At 47.4% G+C, this 24,889-nt stretch overlaps 1 protein-coding gene and 1 long non-coding RNA gene across 2 annotated transcripts in view; one reads left to right on the top strand and one right to left on the bottom strand.

Moving 5' to 3' along the window:
- The window catches only part of LOC124099489 (rab5 GDP/GTP exchange factor), a 29,115-nt gene extending 15,594 nt beyond the window's left edge, over window positions 1-13,521 (bottom strand). Inside the window, exon 1 of the mRNA XM_046454624.2 lies at window positions 13,437-13,521. The gene's annotated coding sequence lies outside the window, so the exon portion shown is untranslated. The remainder of the gene's footprint in view (window positions 1-13,436) is intronic.
- Window positions 13,522-13,582: 61 nt separating this feature from the next.
- On the top strand, window positions 13,583-14,920 carry LOC124099471 (uncharacterized). Its single transcript, XR_006853962.2, has 2 exons — window positions 13,583-13,877; window positions 14,055-14,920. It is a non-coding gene; the product is annotated as an uncharacterized LOC124099471 (long non-coding RNA).
- The last annotated feature ends 9,969 nt before the right edge of the window (window positions 14,921-24,889 follow it).

Below are 24,889 nucleotides of genomic sequence, written 5' to 3'. Positions count from 1 at the left end.
CTGCTTCCAAAAAGGAGGCCACAGAGGCCACATCCAGTTCCGGTTTGGCACACTCTCCAATAGACAGGCTTTGATTAAAAAACAAAAACAAAAACAAAAGAAGCAGTGGGTTTCTGTAGCTTCCCACCATCCTTCCTTCCAGGTTGAGTCCTGCTTCCTGTTCCAGGGCTCACTACCAGATGGTCACAGTCATTCCTCTGGGCAGTTCATTTGGGTTTTACAGAAAACATCCAATCAACTCTAGCAATATAGTAACTCATCTTTTGATCTCAGTTAAGAAATGAAAAAAAGTTTTTTCCTTAAATTTATTTTTTTTCCAGTTATATAAGTAAAAAATGAGAGAAATACAGAAAAGTTGAAAAGACAATCACTGTTAACACTGGCCCCCATGTTCTTGCAGTGTTTGCTTATCCTTCTACAAATGTCCGTGCACTAACTTACTACTACATGGCAGCAGCTGGGACACACACACACAAGTTTCAATCCTTGTGAGCTTGCTTTCCAGTACTAGGGATATGACTCTAAAAGGCCAGAAAAAAAGAAACACTATTAAAAATTAGCAAAGAGGAGCTAATTTTAAAATTGCTAAATGTCATGAATTCATGTTTATGAGAAATATACTACATGTGTACATGAAATCTATGGGATTTTTTAAATAGTCGGATAGCAAGTGAGAATATATAAAGAGATCTCATTCACTCTAGCATCTATAAACACCCAAGAATTAATTAATTAATTTTTCAATACCAGGGATTTAACCAGGAATGCTTTTACCACTGAGCCTCATTCCCAGCTCTTCCCCCACCCCTCCATTTTGATACAGGGCCTTGCTAAGTTGCTGAGGCTGGCTTTGAAATTGTGATCCTCCTGCCTCAGTCTCCAGAGCTGCTGGGATTAAAGGCATGTGCCACTGCATGCAGCCCCAGGAAATTGTGTGCTCTACATTAAAAATATTGATATAAAGAAGACTTGAATAAATGGTAAGATATACCATAATAGTCTGAAAAAACTGTTATAAAAAAATGACAAATCCAAAATGTACAGTACTACAAATGACAATAAAAATGAAAATCCCACAGACTTTTTGGAACTTGACAAAATGACTCCATGTTTCATCAGCAATAAAAACAGATTAAAAAAATTTTCTCAGTTAATTTTATTTTCTGAATTTTTATTTTCTTTTCTAATTTTTTAATTTGTTTTAATTAGATACACATGACAGTACAATGATCTTGACATATCATACATTTGAATCAGATGGGGTATAATTTCTCATTTTTCTGAGTGTACAGGTTGCAGAATCACATTGGTCATACAGTCACGTATATACATATAGCAATAATAATGTCTATTTTATTCTGCTGTCCTTCCTTTCCCCCCTTACCCTCCCCTCCCCTCCCATCACTTCTCTCTACCCAGTCATATGATACACTTTTTTTTTTTCCCCTCACATTGTCATACATGTATTCTGTATAACGATGAGGGTCTCCTTCCATCTTCAGTGCAATTCCCCTTCTCCCTCCCTTTCCCTCCCACCTCTCTTCCTTATTTAGTGGTAATCTTCTTCTCATGCTCTTCCTCTCTACCCCTGAATTTTTATTTTCTGCAAACTAGTTAAATAGTGTGAACTTAGGAACAGACCTGGAAAATCACTACTGGACAGATTACCCCAAAATGAATCCTAATGTACTGTAATATGCAATATAATATTAAAAGGAGGAGGAAAAGGGGAAACTTTCAATAAACAGTCTGGCATGCCAGCTAGCGGAAGTGGCTCATGCTTGTAATCACAGTCATCTGGTAGGCTGAGGCAGTGGGATCAAAAATTCAAGATCAGCCAGATCTGGCTGCACAAGCCTGTAACGGAAGCTGCTCCAGAGGCTGTGATAGGAGGAGTGCAAGTTCAAGGTCAGCCTCTGCAACTCGTCAAGACCCTGTATCAAAATAAATAATAAAAAGGGCTGGGGATGTGGCTTTATTAAGTGCCCCTAGGTTCTAACCCCAAAACCAGTTAAAAAAAAAAAAAAAATTTGGGCCTAACTGCTCAGCAAACTGATACTCCCAAAATTAATTGCAGGTTTCGTAAGGAAGAAAAATTTTTAAAGACAAACAAAATGATGGAAAGAACTATAATTACATATTCATAAAACTTCCTAAGAGTGAGATTATCTACACTTACATGCTGCAGGAAAATCAAGAAGGAAATGAAATTTGAATACATAAGCTGAAATGTCTAATTTTAAAAAGGCCCCACCTGTAACCAAAAACAGAAAGGCAAAGGAGACTAGCAACAAAACACACACACAAAAATAAATAGGATAAGTCATCTAATTATATGTAGAAATAATGCTAAAAAAAATAACTTATAAATCTCTGACAGCAATGCAGGACAAAGATATGAACAAACCAGTCACAAAACTTGAATAACTTCCTAGAAATAGAAATGAAGTGTAAAGAGAATGTACACTTAGAATTTTGATATACATCACCAAATTGGTCTGACAAAATTACTTTCCCACAAATAGTGAATCAGACAGTATAGGAGACAATGTACACTTTCCTACAATCTTGTAAATGTAGCTTTATTAAATTTAATTGTGGGACACTGTGACAAGCAAAAATATATATGTATATAAATATATATAATTTCTTGTTTCTTTTTTGATACTGGGGATTAAACTCAGGGGCACTGGACCACTGAGCCACACCCCCTGCCCTATTTTGTATTTTATTTTAGAAACAGGGTCTCACTGAGTTGCTTAGTGTCTGGCTTTTGCTGAGGCTGGCTTTGAACTCATGATCTTCCTGCCTCAGCCTCCAGAGCCGCAGGGGCTGCTGGGATTACAGGCCTGCGCCACCACACCTGGCTGCTTTTGTGTTAAAGAGACAGGGTCTGACTGGCTCCTGGGCTCCCTCTGTCCTGTGGGTGCTGGGACTAAATCCAGAGAAAGTGCTCTGCCACTGAGCTGCATCCCACCACCCCCAACTGCTCCAATGTGCACTTTCCTACAAAGGTTAGCAACTTTTATTGATATTTATTAGAGCCAGTACCTTTCTTCAAATAAATTAACTGTTCCTACTCTTTGCTCATTTTTCTATATCATGAATTTTTTAATTTATTGTTTTAAGAGACTTGGTGTTTCAAATCTGTATCCAAGTTTACCCACTTTCATAGCACTGAAGGCACTGCTTCCAAAACTACATTGATTTGTCACAAGGAGAATCCTGTTAGAGTTTCAACATTAAATACAACAAAACAAAGTATCCAAATTCTAGTCCACCCCAATAATTTCCAGTGATAATGGACCTACTGCAGAGTTTACTGCTGCTGGAAGGAGCTGAGCCAGCATACAGTATTCTTGAAGAGTTCCAGACCAGAATCTCCCAGGGTGCTAAGCCACGCCCTCTTCAGCTGAGCAGGCTGGCTACAAGCTGAGCACACCAAGTACCAGGCAGAACAGCTCAGAGCGGGACTCTCAACCCCACCCACAGTAACAACAAACTGGGATGCATGAAGGGGTTTCCACCATTACAAGTTGGGTTTCCCAATTATATCTTGGCTTTAGCTTTGCTGCAGCCTTTATGGCTCAGTAAAGTGACACAGATCTCACACACATGTACAAAACGCCCTGGACTCAAAATGAACTTATTCAGATTCATTAGAAGGCACAATCAAATAAATATGCATATTGTGTGTTAAGCTGCTGAGAACAACCTTGTATCTAATACACAAAATACAGACGGCAAAATGACATTCTTCTAAGCTGGACTGGCAACCATGCTACAAAAGGGCTATCACCACAAAACGAAAATCAAGAGCTAGCTCAGTGGTGCATGTCTGTAATCCCAGCTACTCAGGAGGCTGAAGCAGGAAGATCCCAAGTTCGAGACCAGCCTAGGAAATAGCAAGATAGACTGGAGTTATAGCTCAGTGATAAATGCCTGCCTAGTATGCCCAGTAACAACACACACACAAAAAGCCCCACTACAATCCATACTTACCACCTTATTTATGAATTATGAACTACTAATTACTACACATGAAAAAAAAAAAACCAAGTTTGATATACTATTTGAGAAATTGGACTTAAACATGCCAATACAAAATGATACAATCAAAACTAAAACTGAAAAAGTAATCTATATTAAATATCGACATTTTGATTAATGATAAAGAAATGTACTTTTCTGAATATTAAATATACAAGTCAGTCAGTAAAATAAACTTCCTTAAATGCTATGAAGAAAATTATGAAGACTTAACACCAATTAAGTTGTAGAAACCATCAAAAGCTGCTAAATCTATCCCATCTGTTGTGGCTGAATTATGTCCCCCCAAAAGACAAGCTTAAGTCCTAACCCTAGGAACCTATCAGTAAGGCCTTCCTGCATAAGGGTGGGCTCCAAATCTAATGACTGATATCCTTATAGGAAGGCCGCGAGAGGCACACAGACGTAGAGAGGAGAAGGTTGTGTGGCCATGCTGGCAGAGACTGGGTGAAACTTCAATTCTCCAGCACTGTTAGAGGCAGCATGGCCCTGTTAACACCTTAGTTTTAGATTTCTAACCCTCAGAACTATGAAATAATAAATTTATTGTTTTAAGTCTACCAGTTTATGGTAACCTGTTATGGTAGTGCTAGGAAGATAATACACCATCCATTAGGAACTGTGGACTCTACAATAATTAAGAGGACTAGGGTGTTGCTCAGTGGTAGAGTGCTTGCCTCGCACGTGTGAGGTCCTGGGTTCAATCCTCAGTACCACATATAAATAAACAAATAAAATAAAGGTATTGTGGCCACCTACAACTAAAAATATTAGAATAATAATAATAATTAAAATAAACGAGTCTTCCACAATTTTCCATACAACTATGGATTCACAGCATCACTTAATCTTCACAATGAGGCCATCATATCTCCCAATTAGAAGCTATCCCTCCTTTGAGCCTCCAAAGTGACCTCCTTTGGATAATAAACTGCATGGCCATCTTACTTACACCTTGAATATCTTTCTGTTTGTCCACCTGCAAACCCCACCCTGTTCAATAACATCCAGCTGTTCTCCTCACTGGCAGAATACTTCACTCTGGTTCCTACAGTGCTTATGAACACAGCTGTTACAACACTCATGCGCCACCACCATCACCCGCTCACAGGTCGACTGTGTTCACAGGCACTCAGAGGTGCCAGGAAGAGTGGGCACTCAATATGTTTTCCAGCAATGAACTCATAAAGCAGTGGTTTCTCAAACTTTACCATTATCACTGACACCTGGAAGATCTGTTTAAACAGCCCTTCGTCCAACCCCAGTTCTAATTCAGTGGATCTGAGGATTTGAATTTAACAAGTTTCCAGGGGATGCTACTGGGAATCACCGATAAAAATCATTGCTAAAAAGAAAGCACCAACATTAAGAAAAGCTTTTGATTCTCTCATGACTTCATTCCTAGGAGACTCCCTTTTCTGCAGATGATAGGAGCTGTGCAGACCTACACTCCTGCTGAGAACTAGGGAACTAGATACACTTTAGAAACCTGTGTTTCGGGGCTGGGATGTGGCTCAAGCGGTAGCGTGCTCGCCTGGCATGCGTGCGGCCCGGGTTCGATCCTCAGCACCACATACAAACAAAGATGTTGTGTCCGCCAAATACTAAAAAATAAATATTAAAAAATTCTCTCTCTACCTCTATCTCTCTCACTCTCTCTTTAAAAAAAAAAAAAAAGAAAAGAAACCTGTGTTTACGGGCACCAGAGTGCTACAGAAACCACCAACAGCAGAGGGGTCTGGATTCCAGAAAGACAGGGGCTGCAAAGAAACCAGATGACACTCTGCAGCCACTTCCCCACCCTAAGGATGACTACTGACTCCAGGGCAAAACCTGAGAATCCAGACTAAAGCTTTTAGAAGAGAAAAATCAAGACTTCAGGAGTTCAAGACCCAATGGAAAGAGAAATAGAATACCTGACCCTAATACAAGCTGGTTTTCCCCTGAAAGCACTTACCCAAATTCTGCAGCTCTACAGGGAAGGCTTCAAAACCAAACTTAAAGTCTGAAAACCAAGAGTGAAATCTCTAGCAATCTCAGATTCTCAGGAAACAAAGATTAGCTACAGTACCAAGGCCACCAGGGGAAGTCTCCTTGTGAACCCACCAACTGCCAGCTGAAGTGGAGGGGTACTCGCTAGGTGGTAAGGGAAAACCAGAGTGAAAGCCCAATCAGATCCACGACAACTATCGCCATCAACCTCACTGTCTGGCTGGCAAGAGGAAAGGTCGTTTCCTCTCTGAAAAAGAAATGGCATCATCTAGAGCCTCACTGTACCCCAGTGTCCAGCATCCATACAATGAAAACCCAAAGGAAAAATGCTCAATCTACCACAGACACAAAGACTTTTAAACCACAGTGATTAGTATAACTTGCAAATAAACAGGGGAAAAGTACTAAGGATTTCAACTGAGAATTGGAATTCACAAAAATCAAGCTGAAATTCTAGATCTAAAAACAAGAACTAAAATGAAGAATTCAGGGCTGGCTCAGTGGTAGTGCATCTACCTAGCATGCTTGAGACCCTGGGTTTAATCCATAGAAGTTAAAAAAAAATTATTATTTTTTTAATTCGAAGGGCACATTTACAGCAGACCAGATATAGCAAAGGAGAGATTTAGTAACTGGAACAGGAGTCATTAAATTGTATCCAAACTAAAGCAAAGAGAAAAACACACACAATATTCAGGGGGTTAGGGGGAAGTGTCCTCTCATAATTGCAGCAACTCAGGAAGCTGAGGCAGGAAGGTGGCAAATTCAAGGCCAACCTTTGTAACTTTGCAAGACCCTGCCTAAAATAAAAATGGGGTGGAGCCAGGCGCAGTGGTGCACACCAGTAATCCCAGTGGTTTGAGAGGCTGAGTCAGGAGGATCGCAAGTTCAAAGGCAGCCTCAGCAAGGCGCTTGCAACTCAGTGGGACCCTGTCTTTAAATAAAATTCAAAAAGGGCTGGGGATGTGGCTCAGTAGTACTTGACTGAATTCAATCCCCAGTACTCCCCATCCCAAAAAGAAAAGAACTATCCACCTTGAATGCAGCATATATTCTACTGGGAGGCTGGGACATAGCTGTGGTAGAACACTAGCCTGGCATGCCATGTACAGCTAAAGCACTGAAACTGACGTGTCCCCTGACCTAAATGGCAGAATCACTACTCGTTGCCATTATTGGCTTACGTTTGGGGCTACAACTGGTTAGACTTGAAATTCAACCTGCTGATTAGTTTTTCTATCAAAATCTGAGAACCTTGACTTCAAAAATCTGAACCTATTTCTCAAGCAAGGTTGTTTATGTGTGTGTAAATACACAGGTCTAGACATACACTGTATACTCATGTTTACAGTATATATAACAGAGTTTGAGAAATACATGTATTTTTAATTAGAGTATCGACAAGGCAAAAACTCTTTAAGGCAACAGCCTATACCCTACAGATGCACTTATGAGTACCAAAAAATTAATTTCTTTCCAAATACATAGAAGAATAAAAGCAGGTTCATGGGAGAAAGTTGTATCTACTTAATACAGATGATATTTAAAAGGCAATGTCAAAGCAGGGCGTGATGGCACATGCCCATAACCCCAGTGGCTAGAGAGGCTGAGACAGGAATTCAATGCCAGCTTCAGCAAAAGCAAGGTACTAAGCAACTCAGTGAGACCCTGTCTCTAAATAAAACACAAAATAGGATTGGGGATGTGGCTCAGTGGTCCAGTGCCCATGAGTTCAATCCCACAAAAAAACCAAAAAGGCAATGTCAATACTGCCTCTGTGATAAACATTCTATTTCCTAGGGGAAGGAACATCAACAATTAACACGTGGGTGTGAAAGCACTCGGCCATTTATTTCTCACAGTATTAAGACTGTACATTTGATGCTCTAGATAAAACCTACACATTTACCACAGTATTCGATTGCCATGGCTAACATATTTACAAAAGTAAAAACACAACCCAATCTGCTAAGCAGAAGCCTGACATATTATACCCTGAGACACCGATTACGATGAATTTTGCTTTTCTTTTTCTTTTTATGTGATGCTGGGGATCAAACTCAGGGCTCTGTGCATGCTAAGCACCCAATTTACCAGTGAGCTACACCCCGGTCGCTATGAAGAATTGTAGTCAACTTATTTCCTTAGCAGACGATTTTGATTTTTTTTTCTTTTGATAACTTTTTTTAAGAGAGAGAGAATTTTTTAATATTTATTTTTTAGTTTTCGGTGGACATAACATCTTTATTTTATTTTTATGTGGTGCTGAGGATTGAACCCAGCGACCCGCGTATGCCAGGTGAGCACACTACCACTTGAGCCACATCCCCAGCCCTCTTTCGGTAATTTTTATCTGTGTTCTCCTTATAAGTTTCTATTCAAAACTTTGGTCACAAGCCCAGCTCTTTTTCAGGAACACATTAAAAAAAAAAATGTGAAGAGCTCTATGGAAATGCAATTAAGGAATCACAAGGTTCCATAGCTAGGTTTAGGCAGGGACTGTCCCACCCGCTGTTCACTGAGTAAGAATGAGTGACGCCAGCATTCTACAAACTTGAACTATCGTCACCTGAAAGGCAGCTAGCTCCTCAGTCAGAGCAAACACAAACCCAATGCCTTGTGTTTCCTTTAAGATGGATAAATCTGTTCCCATCTTAATGATAGGACCCTAGGCTTTCCACACCAATGCGCTCTGTGCTAGAGCTAACATCCCCGGGCCTATTTCTAGAAATGAGTTTTAGGTCTCTTGTTGAGTACTCCCTCAGCCCATCTCTCTGGACTTGAGATGGCTTCCATTCAAAAACACATCCTTTCAGCCTCTTCCATTCCACCTCCCACAACCCTGGTGATAATGCATAATAAACCATGGCTTTGTGATCCACTAACAACGTAAAAAGATGTACTCAAGGAACTGTCAGGAAGCACCAACTCAGGCCCCACTACTGATAAATTCATGATAGAAGCGCCACTGGGAAACAATATATTTATGGACAGTAGTCTGAAAAGAGTGCTGCACACCTCGTTATCTAGGTAGTCTAAACCAGATCCTTCAGCAATCTCTAGATCTAAACACAATGGATCCCATTATTTTGCCACACAGAACTGCTCTCACTGAATTACATTTTGATATCATGTCACCAACACGGACAATGAGGTAAAGCAGAGTTTACTAAAATGCAACACAGCCCTTGGGGGCATGGGCTACGTTGCTGAGAATGCAGCTGAAGAGTTTCCGGGCTATTCTCCTTTGGGAACCCGAAGGAGAAATGGGCATCTCTTCCCTCTTGGTCACTGAACCACTTAATGACTGTTTCTCTGTGAACTATTAGGAAGCAGGGTTTCAGTCCCAGTACCTTGGACGCAGAGCTCACTCTCCACTCCACCATACCTTCCCCTCAGCCTTGAATGTATCACCCAGCTGTCTGTCCATCACCAACAGTATGCTGTACATACCCTTGTAGTCATTCTGAATCCTTTCTGGAACAAGATGTTGTAGAAGTGATAAGTTCCACTTAGAAAAATTACAGCATAAGAAGACATTGTTTTCCATCAATAAACATTTTATGAGTTCTAAAGGCATTTTTAAAATGTGCTCCAAAGTGCTTTCTAAAGGAAAAAAAAACTACTTTAGCAAATGTTATGTCTAAAATTAGAAAATGAATAACTATTATAAACTACAAAAATAAAAACTTTCACATTATGCATTTTTTTAAATGATGGTGAAATGTGATGGACATCATTATCCAAAGTACATATATGAAGACATAAATTAGTGTGAATATACTTTGTATAAAACCAGAAAAATAAATTAAATAAATAAAACATGGTGTCATTTTTTAATATCTTTATTTTGTTTGTTTGTTTATTTTTATGTGGTGCAGGGAATTGAACCCAGTGCCTCAAGTGTGCTAGGTAAGCACTCTACCACTGAGTCACAACCCCAGCCCTCACATTAGGCATTTTAACTTAATACACAAAAAACTGTAGCTACATCCTTACGTAAAAATGCCCCCAAAACCATTCTTAACTTTTAAATAGACAAAAATCATCATAAATGTAATTAAAATTGAGTACTTATTTTGAATGAGAATGGAACAAGCTAGCTTCAAATGTGGTTCATAAACCTGGCATGGTGGTATATGCCTGTAATCCCATCGGCTCAGGAGGCTGAAGCAGGAGGTACACAATGTCAAAGCCAGTCTCAACAATTTACTGAGGCCCTAAGCAATACAGTGATACCCTTCCTCAAAACAAAAAATAAAAAGGACTGATGATATGGCCCAGTGGTTAAGCACCCCCAGGGGTTCAATCCCTGGTACCAATTTAAAAGAAAAAAAGAAGTGGTTTATAAAGCTGGGTGCTGCAGCATTTCCTGTAATCCCAGCTATTCAGGAAGCTAAGGCAGGAAAATCACAAGTTTAAGGTCAGCCTGGGCAACAGAATGATACCTTGCCACAAAAAAAAAAAAAAAAAAAGTAAATAAGATATTTTTTAGTTGTAGATAGACACAATACCTTTATTTTTGTATGGTGCTGAGGATCAAACTCAGTGCCTTATACATGCTAGGCCAGTGCTCTACCACTGAGCTATACAACCCTAGCCCTCAAAAAATGTTTGTACAATTTCTTCTGCTTTGCTCATACCTAGCACAGAGGATGCTACCACCCTTAGTGAGTGAGGCAGCAAAAAATTTAGAGTCCAGGCTCAGGGATTCAACAATCTCCTTACAGCCATTTGGAGTAAATTTTAAAAAGCTTAAGATGCAGAGCTGGAGATGCAGCTCAGAGGTAGAGCACTTGTGTAGCATTTGAAAGACCCTGAGTTCCATCCCCAGTTCCATACACACACACAACTTTTTTTTAAAGAAAAAAACGCAAGATTCCTTCAGTATGTAATATTTTATCTATTCATGAATGTATATATGCTTATCATTCTGATTAAAACTCCTGACCTTTAGCTACAAGTTATTAGTTGATCATAATCATGGTCACTGGTCCTCCTAGTGACCACAAATGAGCGAACTGTGCTACCAGAAATAAGTAAAAAGTGTTCTATTATAAAATAAAAGTTATATTTCCTACCCCTTTGGCAGTAACTTCATCGTCATCGAACACAGGAATCTCACGGGGCATGGTGGCACATGCCTATAATCCCAGCAGCTTGGGAGGCTAAGGCAGGAGGATTGTGAGTTCAAGCCAGCCTCAGAATTCAGTGAAGCCCTAAGCAACTTAGTGAGACCCTGTCTCTAAATAAAATATTTAAAAAGGACCAGGGATGTGGTTCAGTGACTAAGCGCCCTTGAGTTCAATCCCAGATATCAAAACCAACCAACCAGGAATCTCACAGAGAAGGTGAAACAGCATCATGAAAGTACAAGCCTTTTTTTAAAAAGCATTTTAGGAGCTTTGTCCAAACATCAAACAAAACACTAGTTAAATAATATTCTGAGGGATAAAGACAGGTCAGCTCTTGTTGCTTCTCATATTTAACAGCGGTCTAGATTATTCAGGGCGTTTCAGCCATGTGAAATACCACATAATTTTCTGAAGTGCTTCATAATACAGACGAGCATCTAATAAGACTTGCAAAATGCTTGGTCTCCACCGTGAAAGCCTTGTTTTTTGTGTGACAACTTTATTGATCATCTAAAAACCACTTAGTAGCATTTGTACTCTGAGTCACCAGTGTTAGGTTACATAGGTAGCTCCCCTACATCCTAGGAATGGATCATCTCTGCTGGAGATGCTTATTTTACAGCCAATAAAAACACATGTGCCAGAAATTAAACTCACACAGTGAAGACTGCAATTCTACGTCTATAGCCAAAGACTGACATACATAAATGAAGATAGGATCTTAGCTCTTCATATTGATTGAAAACTTTTCTCATACCTGTAATTCCAACTACCTAGGAAGCTGAAGCAGGAATATCACAAGCTGGAAACTAGACTGGGCAACTGAATGTAGCTAAGTGGTAGAGCACTTGCCAAGCCAAGCCCTGGATCTGATCCCCAGGACCATCTCTCTCTCTCCTTCTCTCCCTACTCTGTGCCCCTTGTCCCTCTCCCTCCCTCTCTCTTTCTCTCCATCTCCCTCCATCTTCATCTTTCCCCCCATCTCCCTCTCTCCCTCCCTCTCCCTCCTTTCATCCATCTCTCCCTCCCTCCCTTTCTCTCTCCCCCTCCCTCCTTCCCTCTCTCCCCCCCTTCCATCTCCCTCTCCCTCTTCCTCTCTCCCTGTCTCCCCCTCCCTCTCCATCTCTCTCCCTCTCCCTTCCTCCCTCTCTCCCCCTCCATCTCCCTCACTCTCCCCCTCTCCCTCTTCCTCTCTCCCTCCCTCTCTCCATCTCTCTTTCCCTCTCCCTCCCTCCCTCTCCATCTCCCTCTCTACCTGCTCCATCTCCCTTTCCTCTCCATTTCCTTCTCTTTCTCCATCTCTCTTCCTCCCTCTCTCTACTCCTCTCCCTCCCTCTCTGCATCTCCCTCTCTGTCCCCCCTCTCCATCTCTGTCCCTCTCTCCCTCCCTCTCTTCATCTCTGTCCCTCTCTCTCCCTATCCATCTCTCTCTGTCCCTCTCTCCTCTCTCTCCCTCTCTGTTCCCTTCTCTCTCCCTCTCTCCATTCCTCTCTCCCTCTCCCCTGTCCCTCTCTCCATCTCTCCCTCTCCATCTCTCTCTGTCCCTCTCCTTCTCTGTCCCCCTCTCTCTCCCTCTCCCTCTGGCCCTCTCTCCCGTCCTCCCTCTCTCCCTCTCCCCATTTCTCTCTCCCTCTCCCTCACTGTCCCTCTCCCTTCCTCCCACTTTTCCCACTGAACACGGCCCCGGCCGCGGCGCCGTCCCGCCCCCTAGCCGGCCGCGCTCCACGGACCCTCACGAAGCCCGGCGAGGACGGGGCTCAGAGAGCGGGGAGGGCGGCAAGGCCCATCCCCGTTTGAGGAACTTGGAGAGAAGCTGGCGACACCCGCACGGGGGACCGGCCGACCGAGAGCCCGCCCGGGCCTGCCAACGCCGTTCCTCCGGGGCAGCCGCACGGTCGCCCGGCGCCGCGGCGGCGTCAGGCAGGGCGGTGCGGGACCAGCCGCTGCCCGCAAACTTGGGCGGCTCCGCGACTCCGGGAGGGACTCCGAGCGGCCCCGGGGGACCGGCGGGGGCCAGCGGAGGCCGGTGGACGGAGGCCGGTGGACGCAGCCCGCCCGGGAGCCACGCGCCCCCTCCGCAGCCCCGCGGCTCGGGCCTTGGTCGCCGGCGCTGGGCAGCGCTCCGGAGGCGGCGAGGCCCGGGCCCGCCTCGACCCGGCAGCGGCGCCCCGGCCGAGCCCCGAGCGGCGAGACGGAACCCACGGCCCGGCCCGGGCGACCCACCCGCGGCGCGAACCGACGACCGCAACCCGCGCCTACCTGCTTGGCGGCCGCCGCCGTTCGCACCGCCGCCGCCCGCGCCGCTCCCGGAGGTGCGCTCTGCCCGCGCACGCCCCGCCCCCGGCCGCCGGCCCCGCCCTCCCGGCGCACACGCCACGCACGCGCGTCACTTCCGGCGACGCCCCGGCTGGGACGGGCGCTGCGCGGCGCTGGCCTCCCGGGTGCCGCTCACCGCAGTCCGTGTCTTGGCGCCAGCCGGCGCGAGGCTGCGGCGGAACCGGGCTAGGGTCCCGGGCGATGGGCAGGGAGGGCGAAAGACCAGGGGGCGGCGCCGCGCCGGAGCGGTGGTTGGCGACCGTGGGCGGAGAGCGCCCCGCGGAGCCGGCCTTCCCCGCTCCACTCGGGGTGGGGCTCGGTGCTCGTCCTCATTCGAGGTCCGTTAGGACCCCGCTGTCCGGCACTGAGAGCTCCGTGGTTCAGGTAGGGCTCTCCTTAGGGTCGTGACGGCGTCCAGCCGCACCTTTCCCGTCCCCTCCTCACCTCCGGGGCTGCACCCGCGTCCGCGTGTCCTAGTGGGATCCCAGTGCGTGGCAGGGGCGGGGAAGGGACCATCCCAGGGATAACGGAGAGCTTACGCCCACGCCTCCTCGCCGATAGGTATTGGGAAAGCAGGCACGGAAGGCTGTCTGCCGCCGCGTCTAGCAGACCCGTCTGGATGACACCCTGCGGAGCTGCCATGGCCGGTTTCTAGCAGTGAGAAAGGGCAGTGGTGCTGCTGCCTCACTGGGGTTGTTGCCCTGTCACCTTGCAGCAGGATGTTGAGTAGAACCCACGAGCGGTGGCTTTGGCCCTTGTCTGCCTGCTAGTGAAGCTCTTGGACCGGAAGCCGGCGTAGTGGTCCCTGCCAAGGAGCGGCAGCAAAGTGATGGCCACGTTGTGGCCCGCACTGGCCAGCCGACACGTGGGGCTCCCAGCAGGCATGGTGTGCACAGAGGGCAACCCGTCATCCAGGCGCCCTGCCTGGGTACTCGCCGGGATGCCCACAGCAGAAGCATCTGATGACCTTAACCTCCCAATTTCTGACCCGTCTCCCCCCAAATTGAGGTAAAGCAGACTTGAATGAAAGTTGATACTCAGGAATTGACTAATAGGGTTGGTACGTTTCCAAACTTTCATTAGCATAAATTTGGACCAACAGCAGTGAAGCAAGTGCTAGGTAAACCCCTAGACTCTACACTTGGATGGAGAACACCTGCTATCCGGTGCCCTCTTGCATTACAAGAGTTGAGTTCCTGTTTCTAATTTTTTTTTTAACTTTTCAAAGTTGTTTTTTATTCAATTATTTTACACTAATTTGTTATACACGGTGGCAGAATGCAATTCGTTTCATATTACACATATAGAGCACAATTTTTCAAGTCACTGATTGTATACAAAGTATTTTCACATCATTCGTGTCTTCCTACATGTACTTACCTATTTCTAATCTTAATAAACCCTGTTCTTTTTTTTTGTTTTTTTAATTATTTATTTATTTATTAGTTTTTCGGCGGATACAACATCTTTGTTTGTGTGTGGTGCTGAGGATTGAACCCGGGCCGCACGCATGCCAGGCAAGCGCTCTACCGCTTGAGCCACATCCCCAGCCCCTAAACCCTGTTCTTAAACTCACTTATCCTGGGGTAGGGATTTCATTCTCCAAATTCACCAGACAAGAACCCAGAAAGAAGTTGATGGTGAGCTGCTGGGGTCAGCTGCAGTACTGGAGGGCATGGTCCACCATTAAGAGCTGCAGCTGTGCATGCCCCAACTGCCAACGGAACAGAGAATCCAATTTCATATCAAAACTCTGGTTTCACCAACATACCTGATTAAAATCAAAATGAGGTCATGCATATTAAAGTTCCATGTCACCAAACTGAAATTATCTGACCTGAAAAGCAGGAGAAAGAAGTAACAAATTTCCCAAACAGGCCATTTTCAGTTGGCATAATAATGAAGTTCCTTCTGTTTTAATCCTTATTTTAAAAAAAGTTTCTGAATCCAGTGGCACATGTCTGCAAACCCAGCTACTAGGAAGGCTGAAGCAGGAGGATCACAGGTTCTTGAGGCCAACCTCAGCAACTTAGACCTGTCTAAAAATGTAAAATTATTTATTTATGTATGTTTAGTATGGGGATTGAACCCAGGGGCACACAACCATTGAGACATTTAGAGACAGGGTCTTACTGAGTTGCTTAGGGCCTCACCAAGTTGCTGAAGCTGGCTTTGAGCTTGTGGTCCTCCTGCCTCTGCCTCCCAAGCCACTGGGATTACAAGCATGTGCCACCACACCCAGCTCAAAATATAAACTTTTAAAAGTTTGGTGGCAGAGCACTTGCCCAGCATGCCTGAGGCCCTGGGTCCCGTCCCAGCACTGAAGTAGTTTGGTGCTGAGCAGTTGGTTATTTTTCCGTTGTTCTGTCTCCCTGGCCAGTTCTTTTTGTTTCTGTTTGCTTCAGCCTTTTCAGTCCATAGAACTGGCCTGCTCTGCTCCCCCCATCAGAATGCTCATTGTAGTTCACGGAATAAAGTATTGTTCAATTCTAGAAGCTCTCTCTCTCACACACACACACACTCACAAAATTAAGATCTTTAAATTTAATTTTGTCTTTTTGACACAGGTGGTGTTATTTTGACAAACTATAAGCAAAATGAGTGTTTGGGTCACAGTGCAGTAAGAAATAAGTAACTAAATTTTCTTGAATAAACGTGCTCTCTTCTGCCCAGCAAAAACATGTGACATTTAGTGATGTTTCCACTCAGTTATACTCAATGTTTCTAAATGAGTATTCCCAAATTAACCAACTATTGATATGCCATGAAAGAATTTGGATGCAATATATTTCACAAAGATACTGACTCATGCAGACTTGCTGATTAGTAACTGGTTTCCCACAAAGGGAGTTGTCAAAAGGAGATTTTCTGTCCACTTTGGTGAACAGAAAATAATACATTACACAACATCGTATAATATAGGTACATTTAAATCTGATTACTGAGCTCAAATAGGTTTCAGAGGCAACATTGCAAATGAAGGGAGAAAATGCTATGGGTCCCCAGTAATGTAAAGCTGAAAACATCATCTGACATGATCTTACTCTACTGGGTTACATAAAACTCTAATATTTCACTGTGGTCCGACAGTATAAAAGCTCGACTGAGTGGCTAGGGTTGTAGCTCTGTGGTAGAGTGCTTGCCTAGCATTTATAAGGCACTGGGTTCATTCCTCACCACCACATAAAAATAAATAAGCTGGGCATGGTAGCACATGCCTTAATCCCAGCAGCTCAGGAGGCTGAGGCAGGAGGATTGCAAGTTCAGCCTCAGCAAAGGCAAGGCACTAACTCAGTGAGACCCTGTCTCTAAATAAAATACAAAACAGGGCTGGGATGTGGCTTAGTGGCTCCTGAGTTCGATCTCTGATACCCCAAGAAATAAAATAAAGGTGTTGTGACTATCTACAACTAAAATATTTTTTAAGAAGTTCAACTGATTGAAACATTAAAAAGGCAATGGGCTGGGCATTGTGGTGCACATCTATAGATCAGCTACTCAGGAGGCGGAGCCAGGCCACTCTGGGCAACTTAGTGAGATCCCATCTAAAAAAGGGTCAGAGAAGTAGCTCAGTGGTAGAGTTCTGGAACATCAGATCATGTTGGATCTTCTGCCCATTCGAAGGACTCTGTTTTTTTTTTTCAATCTGAGATAAGAACTCATCAGAAAATTTTGAGCCAACGACATGATCTGACTTAACTGCATGCAGTCCTGAGTATAGACCAGCGTAAGAAGGTCAAGGGTGCCTCCTGTAAGGTATTGAATATGAGGTGGGCTTTGGGTTCAAGGTAGTGATCTGGGGTCATTAGTGTTCCTTAGAAGTCATGAGAGTGGGTATGGTCCCTGTGTGTGAATGCTAAGCACCACCGAGGGAAGGAGCCAGGCAGCTGGAAGTGGTACCGCAAGTCTCAGGAAGGGGAGGTTCTCTCACACTCACTGCCTGATGGTAACCCCCACAGGAGCTTACCTAGGAAACCTCACACAGACGTCTGCTTGGCAGCTGTCTGTTCAGCCTTCGCCTGGGAGTGCTCGTACCTCAGTGGTAAAGCACCTGCTGAGAGTGCACAGGGCTGGGTTCCATCCCCTGCAGGAAGAGAGAGAGGGAGAGAGGAGCCTTGGCACAGGCCTAAAGTCCCAGCATCTGGGGAGACTGAGGCTGGAGGATCAAGAGTTCAAGGTTGAGGCGGGGGCTCAGTGGGGAAGCACTTGCCTAGCACGTGTGAGGCACTGGGTTTGGTCCTCAGCGCCACATAAAGATAAATAAAATAAAGGTCTTGTGTCCAACTATAAATAAAAATATTTATTAAAAAAAAAGTTCAAGACCAGCTTTAGCAGCTTGAAGAGACCCTGTCACAACAATAAATAAGGCTGGGGAGGTGGCTCAGTAGTTAAGTGCAGAAAGAAAGGGAAAGAGAGAAAGCAGGCGCCCACCCCCCTGTGTGAATCCTCACCACAGGGAGGACTATTTCAAAACTGCTTATGCAGCCCTCATTTCACCCTCAGTGCCCCTGTGCCTCTGCTCTTGGCTGTGCTCAGTTTATACGGCATGCGCAGGCATGTTCCTACTGAGAGGCTATTCTGTCACTAAAGTACCCATGTTCTTTAAGGGATATCTTTCTTTTTTCCTTTGCTTTCTTTTTTTTTTTTAAGTTGTACCTTATTTATTTTTATGTGAGGATTGAACCCAGTACCTTGCATGTGCTCTACCACTGAGCCCCAGCCCAGCCCAGGAATACCCTGTTGATTATTATCTAGGTTGACATATTGTATGTGTATTTCAATTTACGTGTTTGTTGTATATTAATTTGTAAAAAATCAGTCCCGTTGGAAAGTGTGAATACAGAAGGGGGCTCAGTTAATCCTGGAGTGGACCAAAGGGCTCAGAAAGAAGGACAGCATCGGGGAAGGTCTCTCTATAATGAGTTGTGCTGCCACAGCTCAGAGCACAGAGCCTGGTGACCATGCACTGAACCCTCGGGAACCATTAGCCAAATAAACCTTTCCTCTTTATAAGCTGATAGTCTCGGGTGTTTTGTCACAGTGGTGAAAAGCTGGCTAACACAATGCCTATGGTTTCAGTTGTTTAGGATTCTAGGAAATACAAGTGACTCTATCGAGATGGAAGTTTAGTGTGCATTACAGGTGTGCACCACCAGCATAGGCCTCTAACTTGGAATCCTCCTGCCTCAGCCTTCTGAGATGCTAGAATCCCAGGCGCGCACCGCCGTCCCCCCGGTCCTATATTCTTTATAGTTCCTCCACTTATTCCATTTCTACTAGAGTTAACAGTTCTTTAAAGATGTAAATTGTTCAAGTTACTGCGCGGCCCTTTCTCCTGAATAATACAAATGACCCCAAGTGCAGTGAAGGCAAGACTGCACGGGAGGAGCGGACGAGGTGCTGGGTGAAGGGCCCCAGCCGTTTAGGCAGGTGGAAGGAGGCCAGGCGGCGCAGGGCGCACTCACGGAGTTCAGCTGCCTCAAGGGACCCAGGCGCAGAGCCGCTGGCGTCCACTGGGGCGCTGGCTGCGGGCCGGCCGCGGCCATACTTGGCACGGCTGCCACTGCTGGGCGCTCCCCAGGCAGCTGGGCGTCGGAGCAGGAGTGCCTGGCCAGGTCCTGGGTCCTGCGGCCGTCGCGGAGCACCTCCCTGAGCCGAACGCAGGGGAAGTGCGGCCCAGCCCCACTTCGGGCCTCGCTCCTAGCTGCCCTGGGAAGACCCTGAGGCGTCTTCAGACCGAGGGCTCCAGTCCCCAAAACCCCTCTTGTGACTGCTGTCCTCAGCCAGGAAGAGGCTGTCCAGGCTGTGTCTCCTGGGGGCCCTACGGTGTCACAGTGACGTGGGCCTGGGGCAGGAGGAAAGCTGCCGAACCTTTTCCTAAGACAGGGCGCAGCCGCGGGGACAGCCTACCACTCCCACACATCGCAGTCCCCCCATTATCACGCAGCCACCTTGGATGGACGGTCTGGGAATTCCACCTGTGGGTCTCAATCCCCAGGTCCAGGTTGTCCCAGGGTGCTGCCACCACCAAGGGTTGGAATTGCCATTGCAACAGAAAGGGCAGGGACTGCTCACAGATGTGTCACTACAAGTGTCCACACTAACAGTGTGATGACAAAACTGCATTGCTGACTTCCACTTCTGGCTTCACAGAGGAACAGGGACTTGATTGATCCTCCTGACTTCAACAGTAAAATAACCTGGGAACACATGGAATGGTTGTTTTCAGACAACAGGCAGGAGAGGACAAAGATCAGTCAGGCGGCAGCGGAAGCCTCTGGGTGAGGGTGCAGCCCACAGCAGTGTGGCTACTCCTGAGGACCACTGAGGAGGGACTTCTTGTCCTCCCTGTCTGGAGACTTCCAAACAGCTGCACTTTCCAGAATAAACTTGGGCAATCGGGTAAAAGGGTGGCCCCTGTTTCAGCCAGTGGTGCTGTGGTGGGCTCCTCGAGGAAGTCACATTCCTGTTCAGAGCTCTTGGTGAACTGGGTTTCCAGGTAAAATGTTCAGATCCACTACCCCTTCGTGGGGTGGGGGAGGGTGGCTAGCTTCTCTTGGCCTCTCTCTCTTGGCCTCTCCCTTTGCTGTGGAGATAAACATGGAGCTTAGAGGACTTTACAGGATCCCTAGTGCGCGGGGATGCAGATTTTGTAGGATCCCCTCCTGCAGCTGTCCAGAGGGCTGAAAATGCTCTCCAAACCCCAACAGGCCAGATATGAAAAGACAGGGTCAGCTGCCCAAGAAAGGGGCAGGCACCCCGGGCACCGTGGTGAGCAGAGGGGAGGCGGGGACGGCTGGTGAGGCAGGGACAGTGGGCAGGTACTCAGAGCTGGGCCCTGGGGCAGAGCAGCGGAGGCCCAGTTGGTGGTCGTGTTGTCAAATCAAGAGACTTCAACTCTAAAGGCATTTACAGAGGTTGTCACCTTCTAGGGACTTAAATCTCATCAGGATTCCATCCAGTCCCCTTTACAAAAGTGCCAAAGGCAGACATTTCTCCTGCTGGACTCTTGTTTCTCTCCTTTTCTCTTTTGTGGTGCTGGGGAAGGACGCCAGGCCAGTCTACCCCTGAGGACACCCCGGCCTTCACCTTGTTTCTTTTCCTGGGGCTCCAACTCCTTTGTGGTACTTTGAGGTTCTATTTCTTTCTTTTTATTTTTTTTTTTAGTTACACATAGACACAATATCTTTATTTTTTTGAGGTGCTGAGGATCAAACCCAGTGCCTCACATGTGCATGTCAGGCGCTCTGCCACTGAGCTGCAGTCCCAGCCCTGAGGTTCTATTTCTTTTTTTTTTTTAGTATGTACTTTTTGTAGTTGTACACAATAAAATTTATTTTATTTATTTATATGTGGTGCTGAAGATTGAACCCAGGGCCTTGCACTTGCGAGGCGAGCGCTCTACCGCTGAGCCATAACCGCAGCCCCTCTATTTCTTGATTTTAGTGATGATTAAGTATGAATGCCCTGTTTCCAAATCTACTTGGCAAAGAAACCTGCCAAGATCATACAGTGCAGAAAAAAAATCAGGTATAATACACAGATAATTCTCTAGAAGTTGTGCTTTCTGGAAGGGCAAATCACGACCTGCTCGTGGGCCCCTGCTACAGGCAGGACTTGTGGGTGGCCCAAGTCCTCCCTGCAGTGGCTGGAGTGCTCCTCTTTCCACATGGAGGGCAGCGGCCAGGGGTGCACTACAGCATGGACCATGAATGTTCCCCACAGGCCACGTGTCAAGAGCTTCGCTAAGGTACACACTGGCACATCAAGTACGTGGCAAGGAATCTCACCGTGTGTACAACTATGACATGCCAATCAAGACAGGAAAGGCGGCATACCTGTGGTCACAGGCCGGTGGGCGGCTGGGAGGGGATGCCGGAGCCCCGGGTCAAGCCCAGCCCAGAGTCCACCTGAGGAAGACAGAGACAGAGGCTGGGTCTCCTGGGCCCCTCTTAGCACTATGGAAGCTGGCACGCAGTCTAAGAGCCGGTGCCAAGTGTGTCCTTGGGACATTTCCCCCAGGGTGACTGCAGAACCCTGGTCCTTTCTTGTCTTCTGTTTCCAGGCATGAGCTGAAGTCCACCAAGTCCTCAAGCCATGGTGTGCTGCCCAGGACCGATAGGTCAGACTGAAACCTTTTACTATGTGAACCGATTATCTCAGCCTTCGTCACAGGAAAGCTGGCTATTACAGGAGAGTCCCCGGATTCCCACCATCACTCCTCAGAGCAAACGTGAGGAAGGAGTCCTTAGTCCAGTAGTCAAGCTGCCTGTTCCCAGCCCTGCCCTCACTGCCACTGTGTGCAGGGCTGGGGAGGGTGAGCACTTCCGAGGAGGAAGTAAAATGTGGACCTACTAGAGAACCCAAATGTGAGGACTTTATGGTGACAACATCAGTTTTCCCTTGGACTCAGGGTACAGATGCAGGTGAGGTACTGAAGCTTACAGCTAATAAGATCTCTGTAGACCCTGCACTATGGGTGGTGCACTCCTCTAGTCCCAGCAGTTTGAGAGGCAGAGCCAGAAGGATCACAAGTTCAAGGCCAGCCTCAGCAACTTAGGGAGACCCTGTCTCAAAATAAAAAAATGAAAAGGGACGTGGATGTGGCTCAGTGGTTAAGCACTCCCAGGTTCAATCCTCAGTACAAAAAAAGAAAAAGGAAAAAGATCATTGTAGAGATGAATGAGGAAGGAAAAAAGGCACAGATCATTCCTGCTCAGAGCAAGAGCCGCCTCCTCTTCACACACCTATTTCATTTAGAAGTGAAGGTGAAAGTCATGGTTTAAAAACAGAAATCAAGTCCAGGTATCCGCGAGGAAGAGAGGACACAAAGTTCAGGTAGTAGAGGAAGCCAAGGCCACGCCGCAGCTGGGCCAGTCGAATCACAGGTTGCAGCCAGCTGGGGAGGGGCCTGCGGGAGTCTGGAGGCCAGGGCAGGGCCCTTCTCCTCCCAATGGACATGCATCCCTCACCCAAAAGGCTTAGGCTGGGGACTAGTTTCTCCCTCTTTGCAGATAAACAGGCTCTTGATGACACCCTGCTCTTCACAGGCTCAAAACCACACTCCAGGGCACGCGACCCGGCACAGGGCCAGAGCAGGCTGGTTTCTCACCACAGCCCTGTGGATAGGCACCTTCCTTCTCTCCAGATGCCCCTGTTCACATGTGAGGGCAGCCCTGGTGAGCACCAGAGACTGGCTTCAGGGCAGCACTTGGGGGGCCATGGACAGGGTCTGCCTGGGCCGCTGGGCTCCTCCTGCCCTTTCCCCCGCAGCGCAGCAGGCTGAAGGCCAAGGCCTTCCTCCCCACCTGCAGTCCTTCACAGAGGCTGTTGGAGGGCAGCGGCCTCCCCTCAGACAGCCCGCATGTCGCTGTGGGGCCTGCTGCTGTACAGCTGCACAGCACCATCTGTCCCCTTGGGCTCCAGTCAGGGTGTCGCTGTGTTGCCTGGGCAGGCCCTGGACTCCTGCCTCAGCCCCCAGCACCAGGGACCACAGGCGTGTGCCACACACCGGGCCTAGGGGCACTGTCTAACGCTGTCCCCTGGAACCCATGCCCTTTACAGACTCTCAGGTAGACACGGCACGGCCCTGAGCCTCAGGGGGACAAGGTGCTGCCGTGGGAGGGCTCCGCTCCTGGGGATGGCACCGTGCAAGTCCTCCCCCACGCAGGGGAGGCTTGCCCTGTGTGCCAAGGCTCAGGCCAGGGGCCTGTGGCAAGGGTGATGCAGGCTCTTGTCCACTCACAATGATCCGAGCAGTCAGCGATGCAGCTGCGGGGCAGAGCCACCCAGCATCTCAGCCCTCACCTATGGCAGCTGACCATGGGGGTGACCTCCAGGAGCACCCTGATGGGCGTGCTGGTCTAAAGGTGCCCAGCTCTGCCCTCAGGGGATATGTGTGGTGACACAAGGAGGAGTGTCCTTCAGGAGCACTGTGGGCTGGGAGGACTGCACCCTGGAGCACATCTTCCCCGGGGTTCCTGCCAAAGCCCAGAGCTGTGTGCTATGGGGAGGAGGCTGGAGAGACCCCAGGGCCTCCGCAGGCCCTGCCTCCTGCCTCCAGCCTCCCACCTAGTGTAGCACCTGAAACTCCTTATTTGTTGGCCAAGTGGGGGGCAGAGGAGGGTGAGAGCGAGTCTCTGAGAACAGGCACAGCACCCTGTCCTAGTTCTCGACCTCAGAGCCATTGGAGGGCACCGGGGCTCCAGGCACAAACAGGCTCAGGCAGGCCCATGAGCACCCACAGAAGCACCCCTTGGGGCACAGACACCAACGCAGTACAGAAGACAGGGACCCAGGTCACTGCCATGCTCCTGAGGTCACTGCCGTTCACACCTTCCCCACCCTGTAACAGGTTTCTTCCAGAATTCCAAGAAATTCCCTTCCCAGCCCAGCCTTTTTCCTGTTGGCACTGGGGAGTGAACCCAGGGGTGCTCTACCGCTGAGCAACACCCCCACCCCTTTTTACTTTTTGAGACAGGGTCTTTGTAAGTTGCTGAAGCTGCCTTCTAAGTTTGAATCTTCCTGCCTCAGCCCCCTGAGTTGCTAGGGGGGCAGGTGTGCACCACTGCGCCCAGCAAAGCCTCTCTCTTTCAAGAACCACGAGATGCGCTTCATCTTCACACAAGAGCAACAGCAAAACAGTGCCCCAGAGGCCTAGTCACTTACACTGGAATCACGTGGACAGCAGGCACACGGGAGGGCAGCATCTCAACTCCCCCTGGAGGAGGCACTGCAAGCTGCTTTGTCTCAACCCCTGAAATGACACTGACCTCACCCCATGCTCTGTCATCCAGCAAGTGTCAGAACAGGAAGGTCACAGCAGCCTGAGGGGTAGCCCTCAGCAGCCCATGGCACCGGGTGGCCAGTTGAGGGACGGAGGTGTTTCAATGTGGCTTCGCTTTAGTCATTTTTGTTGAATTTTGTCATGGCTAGCACTGCCCCACAAGGTCCTGTTCTCCACCTGCCAAGTGGAAGGGAAGGGCAGCTCCTTGGCAGGCACTGGCTGTCCACCCCCTCAGCCGTGGACACGCATCCCTTCTAGTGGAGGGCCATGGGTGGCCCTGGGAGCTCTCCTACCCACCCTTCCTGGCCCCTGAGGTCACAAGGATGGCCTTGGAGACGCGGCTTCCACAGATGGCCACTGCACACCACCACCCAGTGGCATGGTCACCTGGCCCAAACTTCTCAGAAGAGAAGGCCATGCTGGGCCCCGATTCCCTCACTCGCCTTAGGAAGTGCTCCAGGAGGCAGAGCAGGTAGACAGACATGAGCGTGGAGGGCACAGGAGGACATCTAGGTACACCTGCTCCACTAGCCATGGGAAGAATTGCAATGATTATGCTCCTCAGCATGAACAAAGCTCTTGTGCCACAAAAAAGTAGAAAGGTCACTAA

Source organism: Marmota monax, unplaced genomic scaffold (assembly GCF_021218885.2).
Source record: "Marmota monax isolate L192 unplaced genomic scaffold, Marmota_monax_Labrador192_F-V1.1 WCK01_AAM20220418_F8-fsc00086, whole genome shotgun sequence".
NCBI lineage: Eukaryota > Metazoa > Chordata > Mammalia > Rodentia > Sciuridae > Marmota > Marmota monax.
This window is presented reverse-complemented; position numbering and strand designations above follow the sequence as displayed.